Source organism: Dunckerocampus dactyliophorus, chromosome 13 (genome assembly GCF_027744805.1).
Source record: "Dunckerocampus dactyliophorus isolate RoL2022-P2 chromosome 13, RoL_Ddac_1.1, whole genome shotgun sequence".
Taxonomy (NCBI): Eukaryota; Metazoa; Chordata; class Actinopteri; order Syngnathiformes; family Syngnathidae; genus Dunckerocampus; species Dunckerocampus dactyliophorus.
In genome coordinates, this window is record NC_072831.1 from 3,644,939 (window position 1) to 3,664,071 (window position 19,133).

Sequence of the window (19,133 nt, forward strand, 5' to 3'; positions counted from 1 at the left end):
CTTTGACATTAAAAAGTCACGTGACTGAAATTTTCTGGCATACAAGTGGCTGGATTTCTGGCTTCGCCATGGACATGCTCCCGAAATTGCCACCTATAAGACAGGCTTAGGTTGGACACTGCCCACACGGACTAGCCAAACACCTTCTGGGTAAAAGATTTTATGGTCAGATAAGACAAAGGTTGAGCCAGTCACTGACACATTCGACTTTTGATCTGAGTGTCCAGGATTCAAGCCCCTGTTCAGGTGACCAGTGATAGGCTCTGAAGTTCATTTGCCAAAGCCTCCTTTTTGCCCCCAAAACACAGGGGCACCAGGAACGGGACTGGTGCCCCTTCTTACATTTGACAGGCTGAGCCCTGACCTGGAAAAGCCGAAAACCCGTTCCACAGCTGAAATAGCTGGGAGAGCGTCAGACTGAAGATCTAAAGGTCCCAGATTTCAGTACAGTGCTGTGTCCTTCTTGACTCGACAGAGGAACTGAAAAGACTTGTGTCGCCCCACACACAACCGAAGTGTCTACCTCACATGCATATATTGCCAGCTGATGTATGACATCAGCTGTCACGGACCTTACCGTCATTCTGGGAACTCATCCTGATCTTGGGAAACCACTGATATGGTATTTATAGATATGTATTTCAACTCAAATCCTCAAATAAAAAAAACCCTAATCACACACACTTAACGTAAAAGGAGGTGACCGTCCAAGACGCAGAAGTCGGTCCCACCAAGACTTGAACTTGGATCACTGGATTCAGAGTCCAGAGTGCTAACCATTACACCATGGAACCGGCGATAGCAAGTGTCTGACATTGTCTGATCCCCAAGTACACAGTGTCAGACTACGATAAAGTTGACAGCATTCCATTATTTGATCGTTTTTTAGGGAAATTACGTTAAAAGGTTATAATCAAGTCAAAAGTCAGCCTATACGGACGGAGGGCTTGTCCAGGAGTTGAACCTGGGACCTCTCGCACCCGAAGCGAGAATCATACCACTAGACCAACAAGCCCTTGGTAGCTTGAGAGAGCGGCTGTTTGTTGCTGAGCATTTCGGCCGAAACGACAGGATTCCCTTGGTACCAAAATTGACATGATGCGATTGCATTGGTAAATTGCGTCGTCGTGGTTTTGACGTTTGTTATTGTTTTTAAGGGCAAAGAGTAACTTAGGTGCAAATTCTGCAGCTTTGCGGGCGCTGTGGCTGAGTCGGTCAAAGTGCCTGTCTCGTAAACAGGAGATTCTGGGTTCAAAGCCCAGCAGTGCCTTTAGGCTGTTTCCATGGCTCCTTCACGGCTACTTTTGAAACATTTCAAACCATGTTTTTCTATGAGAATCCTTGTTGCGTTGAAGAAAATCCCATCATTTCTGAAGGCAATAATACCCTGATCAATTTGGACACGACCGACCTACCGACTTCCGGCTTAGTCGAGGCAGAATATGTGAGCTCGCCTTGGACTGAGAAGATGTGGATGGAGAAAGAAGCTCCTGTCCTGAAATTGCCACCTCTAAGCTCCACTTACATTTGAAGTGCCCACTTGGACAAGCCAAATGTCTTCTGGACAAAAGTTCCACAGTCAGACGAGCAGTCCCTGTTCAGGTGACCAGTGATAGGCTCTGAGATTCATCTGCGAAGACCTCCTTTTAGCCGGCAAAAGACAAGGGCAACCCGCCCAGCCTGGTTACATTTGAAGAACTGAGGCCTGACTGGAAAAGCGGAAATGCTGTGTTGCAGCTGAAATAGCTCAGTTGGGAGAGCGATAGACTGAAGATCTAAAGGTCCCTGGTTCAATCCCGGGTTTCAGCACAGTTGAAATGTTGTTCTTGCCTTGCCAGATCATTTAAAAAGCCTTGCTGAACGTGTCTCTGGTTAATGAGTGACACAGATTTCGTTCTGAAAATCCAGCGAACGTTCGGGGAGCTTACGATCCAAACACTACAATGGCACAAGTTGATGACGCCAAGGTGATATTTGAAAGCCCAACAGTGGCTCGGTTGTTTCCATGTTTGACGAAAATCCCATTTTTTCTGGAACTGGTCTTGTGTGCTACAATGCTCAGGACAAAGGCCTTGTCAATTTGGACAATAGCTGGGCTCAGACTATTGACAATGTGTTCCAAATCAGGACCAAAGAGGCAGGCTTTGCATGTAGGTGAAGCAGCCTATCATTCACCGCCTGAACAGGGACTTGAACCCTGGACCCTCAGATTAAAAGTCTGATGCTCTACCAGCTGAGCTATCCAGGCCGCTCTTTGACATTAAAAAGTCACGTGACTGAAATTTTCTGGCATACAAGTGGCTGGATTTCTGGCTTCGCCATGGACATGCTCCCGAAATTGCCACCTATAAGACAGGCTTAGGTTGGACACTGCCCACACGGACTAGCCAAACACCTTCTGGGTAAAAGATTTTATGGTCAGATAAGACAAAGGTTGAGCCAGTCACTGACACATTCGACTTTTGATCTGAGTGTCCAGGATTCAAGCCCCTGTTCAGGTGACCAGTGATAGGCTCTGAAGTTCATTTGCCAAAGCCTCCTTTTTGCCCCCAAAACACAGGGGCACCAGGAACGGGACTGGTGCCCCTTCTTACATTTGACAGGCTGAGCCCTGACCTGGAAAAGCCGAAAACCCGTTCCACAGCTGAAATAGCTGGGAGAGCGTCAGACTGAAGATCTAAAGGTCCCAGATTTCAGTACAGTGCTGTGTCCTTCTTGACTCGACAGAGGAACTGAAAAGACTTGTGTCGCCCCACACACAACCGAAGTGTCTACCTCACATGCATATATTGCCAGCTGATGTATGACATCAGCTGTCACGGACCTTACCGTCATTCTGGGAACTCATCCTGATCTTGGGAAACCACTGATATGGTATTTATAGATATGTATTTCAACTCAAATCCTCAAATAAAAAAAACCCTAATCACACACACTTAACGTAAAAGGAGGTGACCATCCAAGACGCAGAAGTCGGTCCCACCAAGACTTGAACTTGGATCACTGGATTCAGAGTCCAGAGTGCTAACCATTACACCATGGAACCGGCGATAGCAAGTGTCTGACATTGTCTGATCCCCAAGTACACAGTGTCAGACTACGATAAAGTTGACAGCATTCCATTATTTGATCGTTTTTTAGGGAAATTACGTTAAAAGGTTATAATCAAGTCAAAAGTCAGCCTATACGGACGGAGGGCTTGTCCAGGAGTTGAACCTGGGACCTCTCGCACCCGAAGCGAGAATCATACCACTAGACCAACAAGCCCTTGGTAGCTTGAGAGAGCGGCTGTTTGTTGCTGAGCATTTCGGCCGAAACGACAGGATTCCCTTGGTACCAAAATTGACATGATGCGATTGCATTGGTAAATTGCGTCGTCGTGGTTTTGACGTTTGTTATTGTTTTTAAGGGCAAAGAGTAACTTAGGTGCAAATTCTGCAGCTTTGCGGGCGCTGTGGCTGAGTCGGTCAAAGTGCCTGTCTCGTAAACAGGAGATTCTGGGTTCAAAGCCCAGCAGTGCCTTTAGGCTGTTTCCATGGCTCCTTCACGGCTACTTTTGAAACATTTCAAACCATGTTTTTCTATGAGAATCCTTGTTGCGTTGAAGAAAATCCCATCATTTCTGAAGGCAATAATACCCTGATCAATTTGGACACGACCGACCTACCGACTTCCGGCTTAGTCGAGGCAGAATATGTGAGCTCGCCTTGGACTGAGAAGATGTGGATGGAGAAAGAAGCTCCTGTCCTGAAATTGCCACCTCTAAGCTCCACTTACATTTGAAGTGCCCACTTGGACAAGCCAAATGTCTTCTGGACAAAAGTTCCACAGTCAGACGAGCAGTCCCTGTTCAGGTGACCAGTGATAGGCTCTGAGATTCATCTGCGAAGACCTCCTTTTAGCCGGCAAAAGACAAGGGCAACCCGCCCAGCCTGGTTACATTTGAAGAACTGAGGCCTGACTGGAAAAGCGGAAATGCTGTGTTGCAGCTGAAATAGCTCAGTTGGGAGAGCGTTAGACTGAAGATCTAAAGGTCCCTGGTTCAATCCCGGGTTTCAGCACAGTTGAAATGTTGTTCTTGCCTTGCCAGATCATTTAAAAAGCCTTGCTGAACGTGTCTCTGGTTAATGAGTGACACAGATTTCGTTCTGAAAATCCAGCGAACGTTCGGGGAGCTTACGATCCAAACACTACAATGGCACAAGTTGATGACGCCAAGGTGATATTTGAAAGCCCAACAGTGGCTCGGTTGTTTCCATGTTTGACGAAAATCCCATTTTTTCTGGAACTGGTCTTGTGTGCTACAATGCTCAGGACAAAGGCCTTGTCAATTTGGACAATAGCTGGGCTCAGACTATTGACAATGTGTTCCAAATCAGGACCAAAGAGGCAGGCTTTGCATGTAGGTGAAGCAGCCTATCATTCACCGCCTGAACAGGGACTTGAACCCTGGACCCTCAGATTAAAAGTCTGATGCTCTACCAGCTGAGCTATCCAGGCCGCTCTTTGACATTAAAAAGTCACGTGACTGAAATTTTCTGGCATACAAGTGGCTGGATTTCTGGCTTCGCCATGGACATGCTCCCGAAATTGCCACCTATAAGACAGGCTTAGGTTGGACACTGCCCACACGGACTAGCCAAACACCTTCTGGGTAAAAGATTTTATGGTCAGATAAGACAAAGGTTGAGCCAGTCACTGACACATTCGACTTTTGATCTGAGTGTCCAGGATTCAAGCCCCTGTTCAGGTGACCAGTGATAGGCTCTGAAGTTCATTTGCCAAAGCCTCCTTTTTGCCCCCAAAACACAGGGGCACCAGGAACGGGACTGGTGCCCCTTCTTACATTTGACAGGCTGAGCCCTGACCTGGAAAAGCCGAAAACCCGTTCCACAGCTGAAATAGCTGGGAGAGCGTCAGACTGAAGATCTAAAGGTCCCAGATTTCAGTACAGTGCTGTGTCCTTCTTGACTCGACAGAGGAACTGAAAAGACTTGTGTCGCCCCACACACAACCGAAGTGTCTACCTCACATGCATATATTGCCAGCTGATGTATGACATCAGCTGTCACGGACCTTACCGTCATTCTGGGAACTCATCCTGATCTTGGGAAACCACTGATATGGTATTTATAGATATGTATTTCAACTCAAATCCTCAAATAAAAAAAACCCTAATCACACACACTTAACGTAAAAGGAGGTGACCATCCAAGACGCAGAAGTCGGTCCCACCAAGACTTGAACTTGGATCACTGGATTCAGAGTCCAGAGTGCTAACCATTACACCATGGAACCGGCGATAGCAAGTGTCTGACATTGTCTGATCCCCAAGTACACAGTGTCAGACTACGATAAAGTTGACAGCATTCCATTATTTGATCGTTTTTTAGGGAAATTACGTTAAAAGGTTATAATCAAGTCAAAAGTCAGCCTATACGGACGGAGGGCTTGTCCAGGAGTTGAACCTGGGACCTCTCGCACCCGAAGCGAGAATCATACCACTAGACCAACAAGCCCTTGGTAGCTTGAGAGAGCGGCTGTTTGTTGCTGAGCATTTCGGCCGAAACGACAGGATTCCCTTGGTACCAAAATTGACATGATGCGATTGCATTGGTAAATTGCGTCGTCGTGGTTTTGACGTTTGTTATTGTTTTTAAGGGCAAAGAGTAACTTAGGTGCAAATTCTGCAGCTTTGCGGGCGCTGTGGCTGAGTCGGTCAAAGTGCCTGTCTCGTAAACAGGAGATTCTGGGTTCAAAGCCCAGCAGTGCCTTTAGGCTGTTTCCATGGCTCCTTCACGGCTACTTTTGAAACATTTCAAACCATGTTTTTCTATGAGAATCCTTGTTGCGTTGAAGAAAATCCCATCATTTCTGAAGGCAATAATACCCTGATCAATTTGGACACGACCGACCTACCGACTTCCGGCTTAGTCGAGGCAGAATATGTGAGCTCGCCTTGGACTGAGAAGATGTGGATGGAGAAAGAAGCTCCTGTCCTGAAATTGCCACCTCTAAGCTCCACTTACATTTGAAGTGCCCACTTGGACAAGCCAAATGTCTTCTGGACAAAAGTTCCACAGTCAGACGAGCAGTCCCTGTTCAGGTGACCAGTGATAGGCTCTGAGATTCATCTGCGAAGACCTCCTTTTAGCCGGCAAAAGACAAGGGCAACCCGCCCAGCCTGGTTACATTTGAAGAACTGAGGCCTGACTGGAAAAGCGGAAATGCTGTGTTGCAGCTGAAATAGCTCAGTTGGGAGAGCGTTAGACTGAAGATCTAAAGGTCCCTGGTTCAATCCCGGGTTTCAGCACAGTTGAAATGTTGTTCTTGCCTTGCCAGATCATTTAAAAAGCCTTGCTGAACGTGTCTCTGGTTAATGAGTGACACAGATTTCGTTCTGAAAATCCAGCGAACGTTCGGGGAGCTTACGATCCAAACACTACAATGGCACAAGTTGATGACGCCAAGGTGATATTTGAAAGCCCAACAGTGGCTCGGTTGTTTCCATGTTTGACGAAAATCCCATTTTTTCTGGAACTGGTCTTGTGTGCTACAATGCTCAGGACAAAGGCCTTGTCAATTTGGACAATAGCTGGGCTCAGACTATTGACAATGTGTTCCAAATCAGGACCAAAGAGGCAGGCTTTGCATGTAGGTGAAGCAGCCTATCATTCACCGCCTGAACAGGGACTTGAACCCTGGACCCTCAGATTAAAAGTCTGATGCTCTACCAGCTGAGCTATCCAGGCCGCTCTTTGACATTAAAAAGTCACGTGACTGAAATTTTCTGGCATACAAGTGGCTGGATTTCTGGCTTCGCCATGGACATGCTCCCGAAATTGCCACCTATAAGACAGGCTTAGGTTGGACACTGCCCACACGGACTAGCCAAACACCTTCTGGGTAAAAGATTTTATGGTCAGATAAGACAAAGGTTGAGCCAGTCACTGACACATTCGACTTTTGATCTGAGTGTCCAGGATTCAAGCCCCTGTTCAGGTGACCAGTGATAGGCTCTGAAGTTCATTTGCCAAAGCCTCCTTTTTGCCCCCAAAACACAGGGGCACCAGGAACGGGACTGGTGCCCCTTCTTACATTTGACAGGCTGAGCCCTGACCTGGAAAAGCCGAAAACCCGTTCCACAGCTGAAATAGCTGGGAGAGCGTCAGACTGAAGATCTAAAGGTCCCAGATTTCAGTACAGTGCTGTGTCCTTCTTGACTCGACAGAGGAACTGAAAAGACTTGTGTCGCCCCACACACAACCGAAGTGTCTACCTCACATGCATATATTGCCAGCTGATGTATGACATCAGCTGTCACGGACCTTACCGTCATTCTGGGAACTCATCCTGATCTTGGGAAACCACTGATATGGTATTTATAGATATGTATTTCAACTCAAATCCTCAAATAAAAAAAAACCTAATCACACACACTTAACGTAAAAGGAGGTGACCGTCCAAGACGCAGAAGTCGGTCCCACCAAGACTTGAACTTGGATCACTGGATTCAGAGTCCAGAGTGCTAACCATTACACCATGGAACCGGCGATAGCAAGTGTCTGACATTGTCTGATCCCCAAGTACACAGTGTCAGACTACGATAAAGTTGACAGCATTCCATTATTTGATCGTTTTTTAGGGAAATTACGTTAAAAGGTTATAATCAAGTCAAAAGTCAGCCTATACGGACGGAGGGCTTGTCCAGGAGTTGAACCTGGGACCTCTCGCACCCGAAGCGAGAATCATACCACTAGACCAACAAGCCCTTGGTAGCTTGAGAGAGCGGCTGTTTGTTGCTGAGCATTTCGGCCGAAACGACAGGATTCCCTTGGTACCAAAATTGACATGATGCGATTGCATTGGTAAATTGCGTCGTCGTGGTTTTGACGTTTGTTATTGTTTTTAAGGGCAAAGAGTAACTTAGGTGCAAATTCTGCAGCTTTGCGGGCGCTGTGGCTGAGTCGGTCAAAGTGCCTGTCTCGTAAACAGGAGATTCTGGGTTCAAAGCCCAGCAGTGCCTTTAGGCTGTTTCCATGGCTCCTTCACGGCTACTTTTGAAACATTTCAAACCATGTTTTTCTATGAGAATCCTTGTTGCGTTGAAGAAAATCCCATCATTTCTGAAGGCAATAATACCCTGATCAATTTGGACACGACCGACCTACCGACTTCCGGCTTAGTCGAGGCAGAATATGTGAGCTCGCCTTGGACTGAGAAGATGTGGATGGAGAAAGAAGCTCCTGTCCTGAAATTGCCACCTCTAAGCTCCACTTACATTTGAAGTGCCCACTTGGACAAGCCAAATGTCTTCTGGACAAAAGTTCCACAGTCAGACGAGCAGTCCCTGTTCAGGTGACCAGTGATAGGCTCTGAGATTCATCTGCGAAGACCTCCTTTTAGCCGGCAAAAGACAAGGGCAACCCGCCCAGCCTGGTTACATTTGAAGAACTGAGGCCTGACTGGAAAAGCGGAAATGCTGTGTTGCAGCTGAAATAGCTCAGTTGGGAGAGCGTTAGACTGAAGATCTAAAGGTCCCTGGTTCAATCCCGGGTTTCAGCACAGTTGAAATGTTGTTCTTGCCTTGCCAGATCATTTAAAAAGCCTTGCTGAACGTGTCTCTGGTTAATGAGTGACACAGATTTCGTTCTGAAAATCCAGCGAACGTTCGGGGAGCTTACGATCCAAACACTACAATGGCACAAGTTGATGACGCCAAGGTGATATTTGAAAGCCCAACAGTGGCTCGGTTGTTTCCATGTTTGACGAAAATCCCATTTTTTCTGGAACTGGTCTTGTGTGCTACAATGCTCAGGACAAAGGCCTTGTCAATTTGGACAATAGCTGGGCTCAGACTATTGACAATGTGTTCCAAATCAGGACCAAAGAGGCAGGCTTTGCATGTAGGTGAAGCAGCCTATCATTCACCGCCTGAACAGGGACTTGAACCCTGGACCCTCAGATTAAAAGTCTGATGCTCTACCAGCTGAGCTATCCAGGCCACTCTTTGACATTAAAAAGTCACGTGACTGAAATTTTCTGGCATACAAGTGGCTGGATTTCTGGCTTCGCCATGGACATGCTCCCGAAATTGCCACCTATAAGACAGGCTTAGGTTGGACACTGCCCACACGGACTAGCCAAACACCTTCTGGGTAAAAGATTTTATGGTCAGATAAGACAAAGGTTGAGCCAGTCACTGACACATTCGACTTTTGATCTGAGTGTCCAGGATTCAAGCCCCTGTTCAGGTGACCAGTGATAGGCTCTGAAGTTCATTTGCCAAAGCCTCCTTTTTGCCCCCAAAACACAGGGGCACCAGGAACGGGACTGGTGCCCCTTCTTACATTTGACAGGCTGAGCCCTGACCTGGAAAAGCCGAAAACCCGTTCCACAGCTGAAATAGCTGGGAGAGCGTCAGACTGAAGATCTAAAGGTCCCAGATTTCAGTACAGTGCTGTGTCCTTCTTGACTCGACAGAGGAACTGAAAAGACTTGTGTCGCCCCACACACAACCGAAGTGTCTACCTCACATGCATATATTGCCAGCTGATGTATGACATCAGCTGTCACGGACCTTACCGTCATTCTGGGAACTCATCCTGATCTTGGGAAACCACTGATATGGTATTTATAGATATGTATTTCAACTCAAATCCTCAAATAAAAAAAACCCTAATCACACACACTTAACGTAAAAGGAGGTGACCGTCCAAGACGCAGAAGTCGGTCCCACCAAGACTTGAACTTGGATCACTGGATTCAGAGTCCAGAGTGCTAACCATTACACCATGGAACCGGCGATAGCAAGTGTCTGACATTGTCTGATCCCCAAGTACACAGTGTCAGACTACGATAAAGTTGACAGCATTCCATTATTTGATCGTTTTTTAGGGAAATTACGTTAAAAGGTTATAATCAAGTCAAAAGTCAGCCTATACGGACGGAGGGCTTGTCCAGGAGTTGAACCTGGGACCTCTCGCACCCGAAGCGAGAATCATACCACTAGACCAACAAGCCCTTGGTAGCTTGAGAGAGCGGCTGTTTGTTGCTGAGCATTTCGGCCGAAACGACAGGATTCCCTTGGTACCAAAATTGACATGATGCGATTGCATTGGTAAATTGCGTCGTCGTGGTTTTGACGTTTGTTATTGTTTTTAAGGGCAAAGAGTAACTTAGGTGCAAATTCTGCAGCTTTGCGGGCGCTGTGGCTGAGTCGGTCAAAGTGCCTGTCTCGTAAACAGGAGATTCTGGGTTCAAAGCCCAGCAGTGCCTTTAGGCTGTTTCCATGGCTCCTTCACGGCTACTTTTGAAACATTTCAAACCATGTTTTTCTATGAGAATCCTTGTTGCGTTGAAGAAAATCCCATCATTTCTGAAGGCAATAATACCCTGATCAATTTGGACACGACCGACCTACCGACTTCCGGCTTAGTCGAGGCAGAATATGTGAGCTCGCCTTGGACTGAGAAGATGTGGATGGAGAAAGAAGCTCCTGTCCTGAAATTGCCACCTCTAAGCTCCACTTACATTTGAAGTGCCCACTTGGACAAGCCAAATGTCTTCTGGACAAAAGTTCCACAGTCAGACGAGCAGTCCCTGTTCAGGTGACCAGTGATAGGCTCTGAGATTCATCTGCGAAGACCTCCTTTTAGCCGGCAAAAGACAAGGGCAACCCGCCCAGCCTGGTTACATTTGAAGAACTGAGGCCTGACTGGAAAAGCGGAAATGCTGTGTTGCAGCTGAAATAGCTCAGTTGGGAGAGCGTTAGACTGAAGATCTAAAGGTCCCTGGTTCAATCCCGGGTTTCAGCACAGTTGAAATGTTGTTCTTGCCTTGCCAGATCATTTAAAAAGCCTTGCTGAACGTGTCTCTGGTTAATGAGTGACACAGATTTCGTTCTGAAAATCCAGCGAACGTTCGGGGAGCTTACGATCCAAACACTACAATGGCACAAGTTGATGACGCCAAGGTGATATTTGAAAGCCCAACAGTGGCTCGGTTGTTTCCATGTTTGACGAAAATCCCATTTTTTCTGGAACTGGTCTTGTGTGCTACAATGCTCAGGACAAAGGCCTTGTCAATTTGGACAATAGCTGGGCTCAGACTATTGACAATGTGTTCCAAATCAGGACCAAAGAGGCAGGCTTTGCATGTAGGTGAAGCAGCCTATCATTCACCGCCTGAACAGGGACTTGAACCCTGGACCCTCAGATTAAAAGTCTGATGCTCTACCAGCTGAGCTATCCAGGCCGCTCTTTGACATTAAAAAGTCACGTGACTGAAATTTTCTGGCATACAAGTGGCTGGATTTCTGGCTTCGCCATGGACATGCTCCCGAAATTGCCACCTATAAGACAGGCTTAGGTTGGACACTGCCCACACGGACTAGCCAAACACCTTCTGGGTAAAAGATTTTATGGTCAGATAAGACAAAGGTTGAGCCAGTCACTGACACATTCGACTTTTGATCTGAGTGTCCAGGATTCAAGCCCCTGTTCAGGTGACCAGTGATAGGCTCTGAAGTTCATTTGCCAAAGCCTCCTTTTTGCCCCCAAAACACAGGGGCACCAGGAACGGGACTGGTGCCCCTTCTTACATTTGACAGGCTGAGCCCTGACCTGGAAAAGCCGAAAACCCGTTCCACAGCTGAAATAGCTGGGAGAGCGTCAGACTGAAGATCTAAAGGTCCCAGATTTCAGTACAGTGCTGTGTCCTTCTTGACTCGACAGAGGAACTGAAAAGACTTGTGTCGCCCCACACACAACCGAAGTGTCTACCTCACATGCATATATTGCCAGCTGATGTATGACATCAGCTGTCACGGACCTTACCGTCATTCTGGGAACTCATCCTGATCTTGGGAAACCACTGATATGGTATTTATAGATATGTATTTCAACTCAAATCCTCAAATAAAAAAAACCCTAATCACACACACTTAACGTAAAAGGAGGTGACCGTCCAAGACGCAGAAGTCGGTCCCACCAAGACTTGAACTTGGATCACTGGATTCAGAGTCCAGAGTGCTAACCATTACACCATGGAACCGGCGATAGCAAGTGTCTGACATTGTCTGATCCCCAAGTACACAGTGTCAGACTACGATAAAGTTGACAGCATTCCATTATTTGATCGTTTTTTAGGGAAATTACGTTAAAAGGTTATAATCAAGTCAAAAGTCAGCCTATACGGACGGAGGGCTTGTCCAGGAGTTGAACCTGGGACCTCTCGCACCCGAAGCGAGAATCATACCACTAGACCAACAAGCCCTTGGTAGCTTGAGAGAGCGGCTGTTTGTTGCTGAGCATTTCGGCCGAAACGACAGGATTCCCTTGGTACCAAAATTGACATGATGCGATTGCATTGGTAAATTGCGTCGTCGTGGTTTTGACGTTTGTTATTGTTTTTAAGGGCAAAGAGTAACTTAGGTGCAAATTCTGCAGCTTTGCGGGCGCTGTGGCTGAGTCGGTCAAAGTGCCTGTCTCGTAAACAGGAGATTCTGGGTTCAAAGCCCAGCAGTGCCTTTAGGCTGTTTCCATGGCTCCTTCACGGCTACTTTTGAAACATTTCAAACCATGTTTTTCTATGAGAATCCTTGTTGCGTTGAAGAAAATCCCATCATTTCTGAAGGCAATAATACCCTGATCAATTTGGACACGACCGACCTACCGACTTCCGGCTTAGTCGAGGCAGAATATGTGAGCTCGCCTTGGACTGAGAAGATGTGGATGGAGAAAGAAGCTCCTGTCCTGAAATTGCCACCTCTAAGCTCCACTTACATTTGAAGTGCCCACTTGGACAAGCCAAATGTCTTCTGGACAAAAGTTCCACAGTCAGACGAGCAGTCCCTGTTCAGGTGACCAGTGATAGGCTCTGAGATTCATCTGCGAAGACCTCCTTTTAGCCGGCAAAAGACAAGGGCAACCCGCCCAGCCTGGTTACATTTGAAGAACTGAGGCCTGACTGGAAAAGCGGAAATGCTGTGTTGCAGCTGAAATAGCTCAGTTGGGAGAGCGTTAGACTGAAGATCTAAAGGTCCCTGGTTCAATCCCGGGTTTCAGCACAGTTGAAATGTTGTTCTTGCCTTGCCAGATCATTTAAAAAGCCTTGCTGAACGTGTCTCTGGTTAATGAGTGACACAGATTTCGTTCTGAAAATCCAGCGAACGTTCGGGGAGCTTACGATCCAAACACTACAATGGCACAAGTTGATGACGCCAAGGTGATATTTGAAAGCCCAACAGTGGCTCGGTTGTTTCCATGTTTGACGAAAATCCCATTTTTTCTGGAACTGGTCTTGTGTGCTACAATGCTCAGGACAAAGGCCTTGTCAATTTGGACAATAGCTGGGCTCAGACTATTGACAATGTGTTCCAAATCAGGACCAAAGAGGCAGGCTTTGCATGTAGGTGAAGCAGCCTATCATTCACCGCCTGAACAGGGACTTGAACCCTGGACCCTCAGATTAAAAGTCTGATGCTCTACCAGCTGAGCTATCCAGGCCGCTCTTTGACATTAAAAAGTCACGTGACTGAAATTTTCTGGCATACAAGTGGCTGGATTTCTGGCTTCGCCATGGACATGCTCCCGAAATTGCCACCTATAAGACAGGCTTAGGTTGGACACTGCCCACACGGACTAGCCAAACACCTTCTGGGTAAAAGATTTTATGGTCAGATAAGACAAAGGTTGAGCCAGTCACTGACACATTCGACTTTTGATCTGAGTGTCCAGGATTCAAGCCCCTGTTCAGGTGACCAGTGATAGGCTCTGAAGTTCATTTGCCAAAGCCTCCTTTTTGCCCCCAAAACACAGGGGCACCAGGAACGGGACTGGTGCCCCTTCTTACATTTGACAGGCTGAGCCCTGACCTGGAAAAGCCGAAAACCCGTTCCACAGCTGAAATAGCTGGGAGAGCGTCAGACTGAAGATCTAAAGGTCCCAGATTTCAGTACAGTGCTGTGTCCTTCTTGACTCGACAGAGGAACTGAAAAGACTTGTGTCGCCCCACACACAACCGAAGTGTCTACCTCACATGCATATATTGCCAGCTGATGTATGACATCAGCTGTCACGGACCTTACCGTCATTCTGGGAACTCATCCTGATCTTGGGAAACCACTGATATGGTATTTATAGATATGTATTTCAACTCAAATCCTCAAATAAAAAAAACCCTAATCACACACACTTAACGTAAAAGGAGGTGACCGTCCAAGACGCAGAAGTCGGTCCCACCAAGACTTGAACTTGGATCACTGGATTCAGAGTCCAGAGTGCTAACCATTACACCATGGAACCGGCGATAGCAAGTGTCTGACATTGTCTGATCCCCAAGTACACAGTGTCAGACTACGATAAAGTTGACAGCATTCCATTATTTGATCGTTTTTTAGGGAAATTACGTTAAAAGGTTATAATCAAGTCAAAAGTCAGCCTATACGGACGGAGGGCTTGTCCAGGAGTTGAACCTGGGACCTCTCGCACCCGAAGCGAGAATCATACCACTAGACCAACAAGCCCTTGGTAGCTTGAGAGAGCGGCTGTTTGTTGCTGAGCATTTCGGCCGAAACGACAGGATTCCCTTGGTACCAAAATTGACATGATGCGATTGCATTGGTAAATTGCGTCGTCGTGGTTTTGACGTTTGTTATTGTTTTTAAGGGCAAAGAGTAACTTAGGTGCAAATTCTGCAGCTTTGCGGGCGCTGTGGCTGAGTCGGTCAAAGTGCCTGTCTCGTAAACAGGAGATTCTGGGTTCAAAGCCCAGCAGTGCCTTTAGGCTGTTTCCATGGCTCCTTCACGGCTACTTTTGAAACATTTCAAACCATGTTTTTCTATGAGAATCCTTGTTGCGTTGAAGAAAATCCCATCATTTCTGAAGGCAATAATACCCTGATCAATTTGGACACGACCGACCTACCGACTTCCGGCTTAGTCGAGGCAGAATATGTGAGCTCGCCTTGGACTGAGAAGATGTGGATGGAGAAAGAAGCTCCTGTCCTGAAATTGCCACCTCTAAGCTCCACTTACATTTGAAGTGCCCACTTGGACAAGCCAAATGTCTTCTGGACAAAAGTTCCACAGTCAGACGAGCAGTCCCTGTTCAGGTGACCAGTGATAGGCTCTGAGATTCATCTGCGAAGACCTCCTTTTAGCCGGCAAAAGACAAGGGCAACCCGCCCAGCCTGGTTACATTTGAAGAACTGAGGCCTGACTGGAAAAGCGGAAATGCTGTGTTGCAGCTGAAATAGCTCAGTTGGGAGAGCGTTAGACTGAAGATCTAAAGGTCCCTGGTTCAATCCCGGGTTTCAGCACAGTTGAAATGTTGTTCTTGCCTTGCCAGATCATTTAAAAAGCCTTGCTGAACGTGTCTCTGGTTAATGAGTGACACAGATTTCGTTCTGAAAATCCAGCGAACGTTCGGGGAGCTTACGATCCAAACACTACAATGGCACAAGTTGATGACGCCAAGGTGATATTTGAAAGCCCAACAGTGGCTCGGTTGTTTCCATGTTTGACGAAAATCCCATTTTTTCTGGAACTGGTCTTGTGTGCTACAATGCTCAGGACAAAGGCCTTGTCAATTTGGACAATAGCTGGGCTCAGACTATTGACAATGTGTTCCAAATCAGGACCAAAGAGGCAGGCTTTGCATGTAGGTGAAGCAGCCTATCATTCACCGCCTGAACAGGGACTTGAACCCTGGACCCTCAGATTAAAAGTCTGATGCTCTACCAGCTGAGCTATCCAGGCCGCTCTTTGACATTAAAAAGTCACGTGACTGAAATTTTCTGGCATACAAGTGGCTGGATTTCTGGCTTCGCCATGGACATGCTCCCGAAATTGCCACCTATAAGACAGGCTTAGGTTGGACACTGCCCACACGGACTAGCCAAACACCTTCTGGGTAAAAGATTTTATGGTCAGATAAGACAAAGGTTGAGCCAGTCACTGACACATTCGACTTTTGATCTGAGTGTCCAGGATTCAAGCCCCTGTTCAGGTGACCAGTGATAGGCTCTGAAGTTCATTTGCCAAAGCCTCCTTTTTGCCCCCAAAACACAGGGGCACCAGGAACGGGACTGGTGCCCCTTCTTACATTTGACAGGCTGAGCCCTGACCTGGAAAAGCCGAAAACCCGTTCCACAGCTGAAATAGCTGGGAGAGCGTCAGACTGAAGATCTAAAGGTCCCAGATTTCAGTACAGTGCTGTGTCCTTCTTGACTCGACAGAGGAACTGAAAAGACTTGTGTCGCCCCACACACAACCGAAGTGTCTACCTCACATGCATATATTGCCAGCTGATGTATGACATCAGCTGTCACGGACCTTACCGTCATTCTGGGAACTCATCCTGATCTTGGGAAACCACTGATATGGTATTTATAGATATGTATTTCAACTCAAATCCTCAAATAAAAAAAACCCTAATCACACACACTTAACGTAAAAGGAGGTGACCGTCCAAGACGCAGAAGTCGGTCCCACCAAGACTTGAACTTGGATCACTGGATTCAGAGTCCAGAGTGCTAACCATTACACCATGGAACCGGCGATAGCAAGTGTCTGACATTGTCTGATCCCCAAGTACACAGTGTCAGACTACGATAAAGTTGACAGCATTCCATTATTTGATCGTTTTTTAGGGAAATTACGTTAAAAGGTTATAATCAAGTCAAAAGTCAGCCTATACGGACGGAGGGCTTGTCCAGGAGTTGAACCTGGGACCTCTCGCACCCGAAGCGAGAATCATACCACTAGACCAACAAGCCCTTGGTAGCTTGAGAGAGCGGCTGTTTGTTGCTGAGCATTTCGGCCGAAACGACAGGATTCCCTTGGTACCAAAATTGACATGATGCGATTGCATTGGTAAATTGCGTCGTCGTGGTTTTGACGTTTGTTATTGTTTTTAAGGGCAAAGAGTAACTTAGGTGCAAATTCTGCAGCTTTGCGGGCGCTGTGGCTGAGTCGGTCAAAGTGCCTGTCTCGTAAACAGGAGATTCTGGGTTCAAAGCCCAGCAGTGCCTTTAGGCTGTTTCCATGGCTCCTTCACGGCTACTTTTGAAACATTTCAAACCATGTTTTTCTATGAGAATCCTTGTTGCGTTGAAGAAAATCCCATCATTTCTGAAGGCAATAATACCCTGATCAATTTGGACACGACCGACCTACCGACTTCCGGCTTAGTCGAGGCAGAATATGTGAGCTCGCCTTGGACTGAGAAGATGTGGATGGAGAAAGAAGCTCCTGTCCTGAAATTGCCACCTCTAAGCTCCACTTACATTTGAAGTGCCCACTTGGACAAGCCAAATGTCTTCTGGACAAAAGTTCCACAGTCAGACGAGCAGTCCCTGTTCAGGTGACCAGTGATAGGCTCTGAGATTCATCTGCGAAGACCTCCTTTTAGCCGGCAAAAGACAAGGGCAACCCGCCCAGCCTGGTTACATTTGAAGAACTGAGGCCTGACTGGAAAAGCGGAAATGCTGTGTTGCAGCTGAAATAGCTCAGTTGGGAGAGCGTTAGACTGAAGATCTAAAAGGTCCCTGGTTCAATCCCGGGTTTCAGCACAGTTGAAATGTTGTTCTTGCCTTGCCAGATCATTTAAAAAGCCTTGCTGAACGTGTCTCTGGTTAATGAGTGACCACAGATTTCGTTCTGAAAATCCAGCGAACGTTCGGGGAGCTTGACGATCCAAACACTACAATGGCCAAGTTGATGACGCCAAGGTGATATTTGAAAGCCCAACAGTGGCTCGGTTGTTTCCATGTTTGACGAAAATCCCATTTTTTCTGGAACTGGTCTTGTGTGCTACAATGCTCAGGACAAAAGGCCTTGTCAATTTGGACAATAGCTGGGCTCAGACTATTGACAATGTGTTTCCAAATCAGGACCAAAGAGGCAGGCTTTGCATGTAGGTGAAGCAGCCTATCATTCACCGCCTGAACAGGGACTTGAACCCTGGACCCTCAGATTAAAAGTCTGATGCTCTACCAGCTGAGCTATCCAGGCCGCTCTTTGACATTAAAAAGTCACGTGACTTAAATTTTCTGGCATACAAGTGGCTGGATTTCTGGCTTCGCCATGGACATGCTCCCGAAATTGCCACCTATAAGACAGGCTTAGGTTGGACACTGCCACACGGACTAGCCAAACACCTTCTGGGTAAAAGATTTTATGGTCAGATAAGACAAAGGTTGAGCCAGTCACTGACACATTCGACTTTTGATCTGAGTGTCCAGGATTCAAGCCCCTGTTCAGGTGACCAGTGATAGGCTCTGAAGTTCATTTGCCAAAGCCTCCTTTTTGCCCCCAAAACACAGGGGCACCAGGAACGGGACTGGTGCCCCTTCTTACCTTTGACAGGCTGAGCCCTGACCTGGAAAAGCCGAAAACCCGTTCCACAGCTGAAATAGCTGGGAGAGCGTCAGACTGAAGATCTAAAGGTCCCAGATTTCAGTACAGTGCTGTGTCCTTCTTGACTCGACAGAGGAACTGAAAAGACTTGTGTCGCCCCACACACAACCGAAGTGTCTTACCTCACATGCATATATTGCCAGCTGATGTATGACATCAGCTGTCACGGACCTTACCGTCATTCTGGGAACTCATCCTGATTCTTGGGAAACCACTGATATGGTATTTATAGATATGTATTTCAACTCAAATCCTCAAATAAAAAAACCCTAATCACACACACTTAACGTAAAAGGAGGTGACCGTCCAAGACGCAGAAGTCGGTCCCACCAAGGACTTGAACTTGGATCACTGGATTCAGAGTCCAGAGTGCTAACCATTACACCATGGAACCGGCGATAGCAAGTGTCTGACATTGTCTGATCCCCAAGTACACAGTGTCAGACTACGATAAAGTTGACAGCATTCCATTATTTGATCGTTTTTTAGGGAAATTACGTAAAAGGTTATAATCAAGTCAAAAGTCAGCCTATACGGACGGAGGGCTTGTCCAGGAGTTGAACCTGGGACCTCTCGCACCCGAAGCGAGAATCATACACTAGACCCAACAAGCCTTGGTAGCTTGAGAGAGCGGCTGTTTGTTGCTGAGCATTTCGGCCGAAACGACAGGATTCCCTTGGTACCAAATTGACATGATGCGATTGCATTGGTA

The 19,133-nt window shown here is 46.9% G+C and overlaps 28 non-coding genes across 28 annotated transcripts; 4 read left to right on the forward strand and 24 right to left on the reverse strand.

Annotated features, from left to right (window-relative positions):
• Nucleotides 1-722: 722 nt before the first annotated feature.
• trnaq-cug (transfer RNA glutamine (anticodon CUG)) lies at nt 723-794 on the reverse strand. Its single transcript has one exon. It is a non-coding gene; the product is annotated as a tRNA-Gln (tRNA).
• A 149-nt stretch (nt 795-943) lies between these two features.
• Nucleotides 944-1,015, reverse strand: trnap-cgg (transfer RNA proline (anticodon CGG)). Its single transcript has one exon. It is a non-coding gene; the product is annotated as a tRNA-Pro (tRNA).
• Nucleotides 1,016-2,175: 1,160 nt separating this feature from the next.
• trnak-uuu (transfer RNA lysine (anticodon UUU)) lies at nt 2,176-2,248 on the reverse strand. The gene has a single exon. It is a non-coding gene; the product is annotated as a tRNA-Lys (tRNA).
• Nucleotides 2,249-2,974: 726 nt separating this feature from the next.
• Nucleotides 2,975-3,046, reverse strand: trnaq-cug (transfer RNA glutamine (anticodon CUG)). The gene has a single exon. It is a non-coding gene; the product is annotated as a tRNA-Gln (tRNA).
• A 149-nt stretch (nt 3,047-3,195) lies between these two features.
• On the reverse strand, nt 3,196-3,267 carry trnap-cgg (transfer RNA proline (anticodon CGG)). Its single transcript has one exon. It is a non-coding gene; the product is annotated as a tRNA-Pro (tRNA).
• A 1,160-nt stretch (nt 3,268-4,427) lies between these two features.
• Nucleotides 4,428-4,500, reverse strand: trnak-uuu (transfer RNA lysine (anticodon UUU)). The gene has a single exon. It is a non-coding gene; the product is annotated as a tRNA-Lys (tRNA).
• A 726-nt stretch (nt 4,501-5,226) lies between these two features.
• Nucleotides 5,227-5,298, reverse strand: trnaq-cug (transfer RNA glutamine (anticodon CUG)). Its single transcript has one exon. It is a non-coding gene; the product is annotated as a tRNA-Gln (tRNA).
• Nucleotides 5,299-5,447: 149 nt separating this feature from the next.
• Nucleotides 5,448-5,519, reverse strand: trnap-cgg (transfer RNA proline (anticodon CGG)). Its single transcript has one exon. It is a non-coding gene; the product is annotated as a tRNA-Pro (tRNA).
• Nucleotides 5,520-6,679: 1,160 nt separating this feature from the next.
• trnak-uuu (transfer RNA lysine (anticodon UUU)) lies at nt 6,680-6,752 on the reverse strand. The gene has a single exon. It is a non-coding gene; the product is annotated as a tRNA-Lys (tRNA).
• A 726-nt stretch (nt 6,753-7,478) lies between these two features.
• On the reverse strand, nt 7,479-7,550 carry trnaq-cug (transfer RNA glutamine (anticodon CUG)). Its single transcript has one exon. It is a non-coding gene; the product is annotated as a tRNA-Gln (tRNA).
• A 149-nt stretch (nt 7,551-7,699) lies between these two features.
• Nucleotides 7,700-7,771, reverse strand: trnap-cgg (transfer RNA proline (anticodon CGG)). The gene has a single exon. It is a non-coding gene; the product is annotated as a tRNA-Pro (tRNA).
• Nucleotides 7,772-8,492: 721 nt separating this feature from the next.
• trnaf-gaa (transfer RNA phenylalanine (anticodon GAA)) lies at nt 8,493-8,565 on the forward strand. Its single transcript has one exon. It is a non-coding gene; the product is annotated as a tRNA-Phe (tRNA).
• Nucleotides 8,566-8,931: 366 nt separating this feature from the next.
• Nucleotides 8,932-9,004, reverse strand: trnak-uuu (transfer RNA lysine (anticodon UUU)). The gene has a single exon. It is a non-coding gene; the product is annotated as a tRNA-Lys (tRNA).
• A 726-nt stretch (nt 9,005-9,730) lies between these two features.
• On the reverse strand, nt 9,731-9,802 carry trnaq-cug (transfer RNA glutamine (anticodon CUG)). Its single transcript has one exon. It is a non-coding gene; the product is annotated as a tRNA-Gln (tRNA).
• A 149-nt stretch (nt 9,803-9,951) lies between these two features.
• Nucleotides 9,952-10,023, reverse strand: trnap-cgg (transfer RNA proline (anticodon CGG)). Its single transcript has one exon. It is a non-coding gene; the product is annotated as a tRNA-Pro (tRNA).
• A 721-nt stretch (nt 10,024-10,744) lies between these two features.
• trnaf-gaa (transfer RNA phenylalanine (anticodon GAA)) lies at nt 10,745-10,817 on the forward strand. The gene has a single exon. It is a non-coding gene; the product is annotated as a tRNA-Phe (tRNA).
• A 366-nt stretch (nt 10,818-11,183) lies between these two features.
• trnak-uuu (transfer RNA lysine (anticodon UUU)) lies at nt 11,184-11,256 on the reverse strand. Its single transcript has one exon. It is a non-coding gene; the product is annotated as a tRNA-Lys (tRNA).
• Nucleotides 11,257-11,982: 726 nt separating this feature from the next.
• On the reverse strand, nt 11,983-12,054 carry trnaq-cug (transfer RNA glutamine (anticodon CUG)). Its single transcript has one exon. It is a non-coding gene; the product is annotated as a tRNA-Gln (tRNA).
• Nucleotides 12,055-12,203: 149 nt separating this feature from the next.
• On the reverse strand, nt 12,204-12,275 carry trnap-cgg (transfer RNA proline (anticodon CGG)). Its single transcript has one exon. It is a non-coding gene; the product is annotated as a tRNA-Pro (tRNA).
• A 721-nt stretch (nt 12,276-12,996) lies between these two features.
• On the forward strand, nt 12,997-13,069 carry trnaf-gaa (transfer RNA phenylalanine (anticodon GAA)). Its single transcript has one exon. It is a non-coding gene; the product is annotated as a tRNA-Phe (tRNA).
• A 366-nt stretch (nt 13,070-13,435) lies between these two features.
• trnak-uuu (transfer RNA lysine (anticodon UUU)) lies at nt 13,436-13,508 on the reverse strand. Its single transcript has one exon. It is a non-coding gene; the product is annotated as a tRNA-Lys (tRNA).
• A 726-nt stretch (nt 13,509-14,234) lies between these two features.
• On the reverse strand, nt 14,235-14,306 carry trnaq-cug (transfer RNA glutamine (anticodon CUG)). The gene has a single exon. It is a non-coding gene; the product is annotated as a tRNA-Gln (tRNA).
• Nucleotides 14,307-14,455: 149 nt separating this feature from the next.
• trnap-cgg (transfer RNA proline (anticodon CGG)) lies at nt 14,456-14,527 on the reverse strand. The gene has a single exon. It is a non-coding gene; the product is annotated as a tRNA-Pro (tRNA).
• A 721-nt stretch (nt 14,528-15,248) lies between these two features.
• Nucleotides 15,249-15,321, forward strand: trnaf-gaa (transfer RNA phenylalanine (anticodon GAA)). The gene has a single exon. It is a non-coding gene; the product is annotated as a tRNA-Phe (tRNA).
• A 366-nt stretch (nt 15,322-15,687) lies between these two features.
• On the reverse strand, nt 15,688-15,760 carry trnak-uuu (transfer RNA lysine (anticodon UUU)). The gene has a single exon. It is a non-coding gene; the product is annotated as a tRNA-Lys (tRNA).
• Nucleotides 15,761-16,486: 726 nt separating this feature from the next.
• On the reverse strand, nt 16,487-16,558 carry trnaq-cug (transfer RNA glutamine (anticodon CUG)). The gene has a single exon. It is a non-coding gene; the product is annotated as a tRNA-Gln (tRNA).
• A 149-nt stretch (nt 16,559-16,707) lies between these two features.
• On the reverse strand, nt 16,708-16,779 carry trnap-cgg (transfer RNA proline (anticodon CGG)). Its single transcript has one exon. It is a non-coding gene; the product is annotated as a tRNA-Pro (tRNA).
• Nucleotides 16,780-17,943: 1,164 nt separating this feature from the next.
• trnak-uuu (transfer RNA lysine (anticodon UUU)) lies at nt 17,944-18,016 on the reverse strand. The gene has a single exon. It is a non-coding gene; the product is annotated as a tRNA-Lys (tRNA).
• Between the last annotated feature and the right edge of the window lie 1,117 nt (nt 18,017-19,133).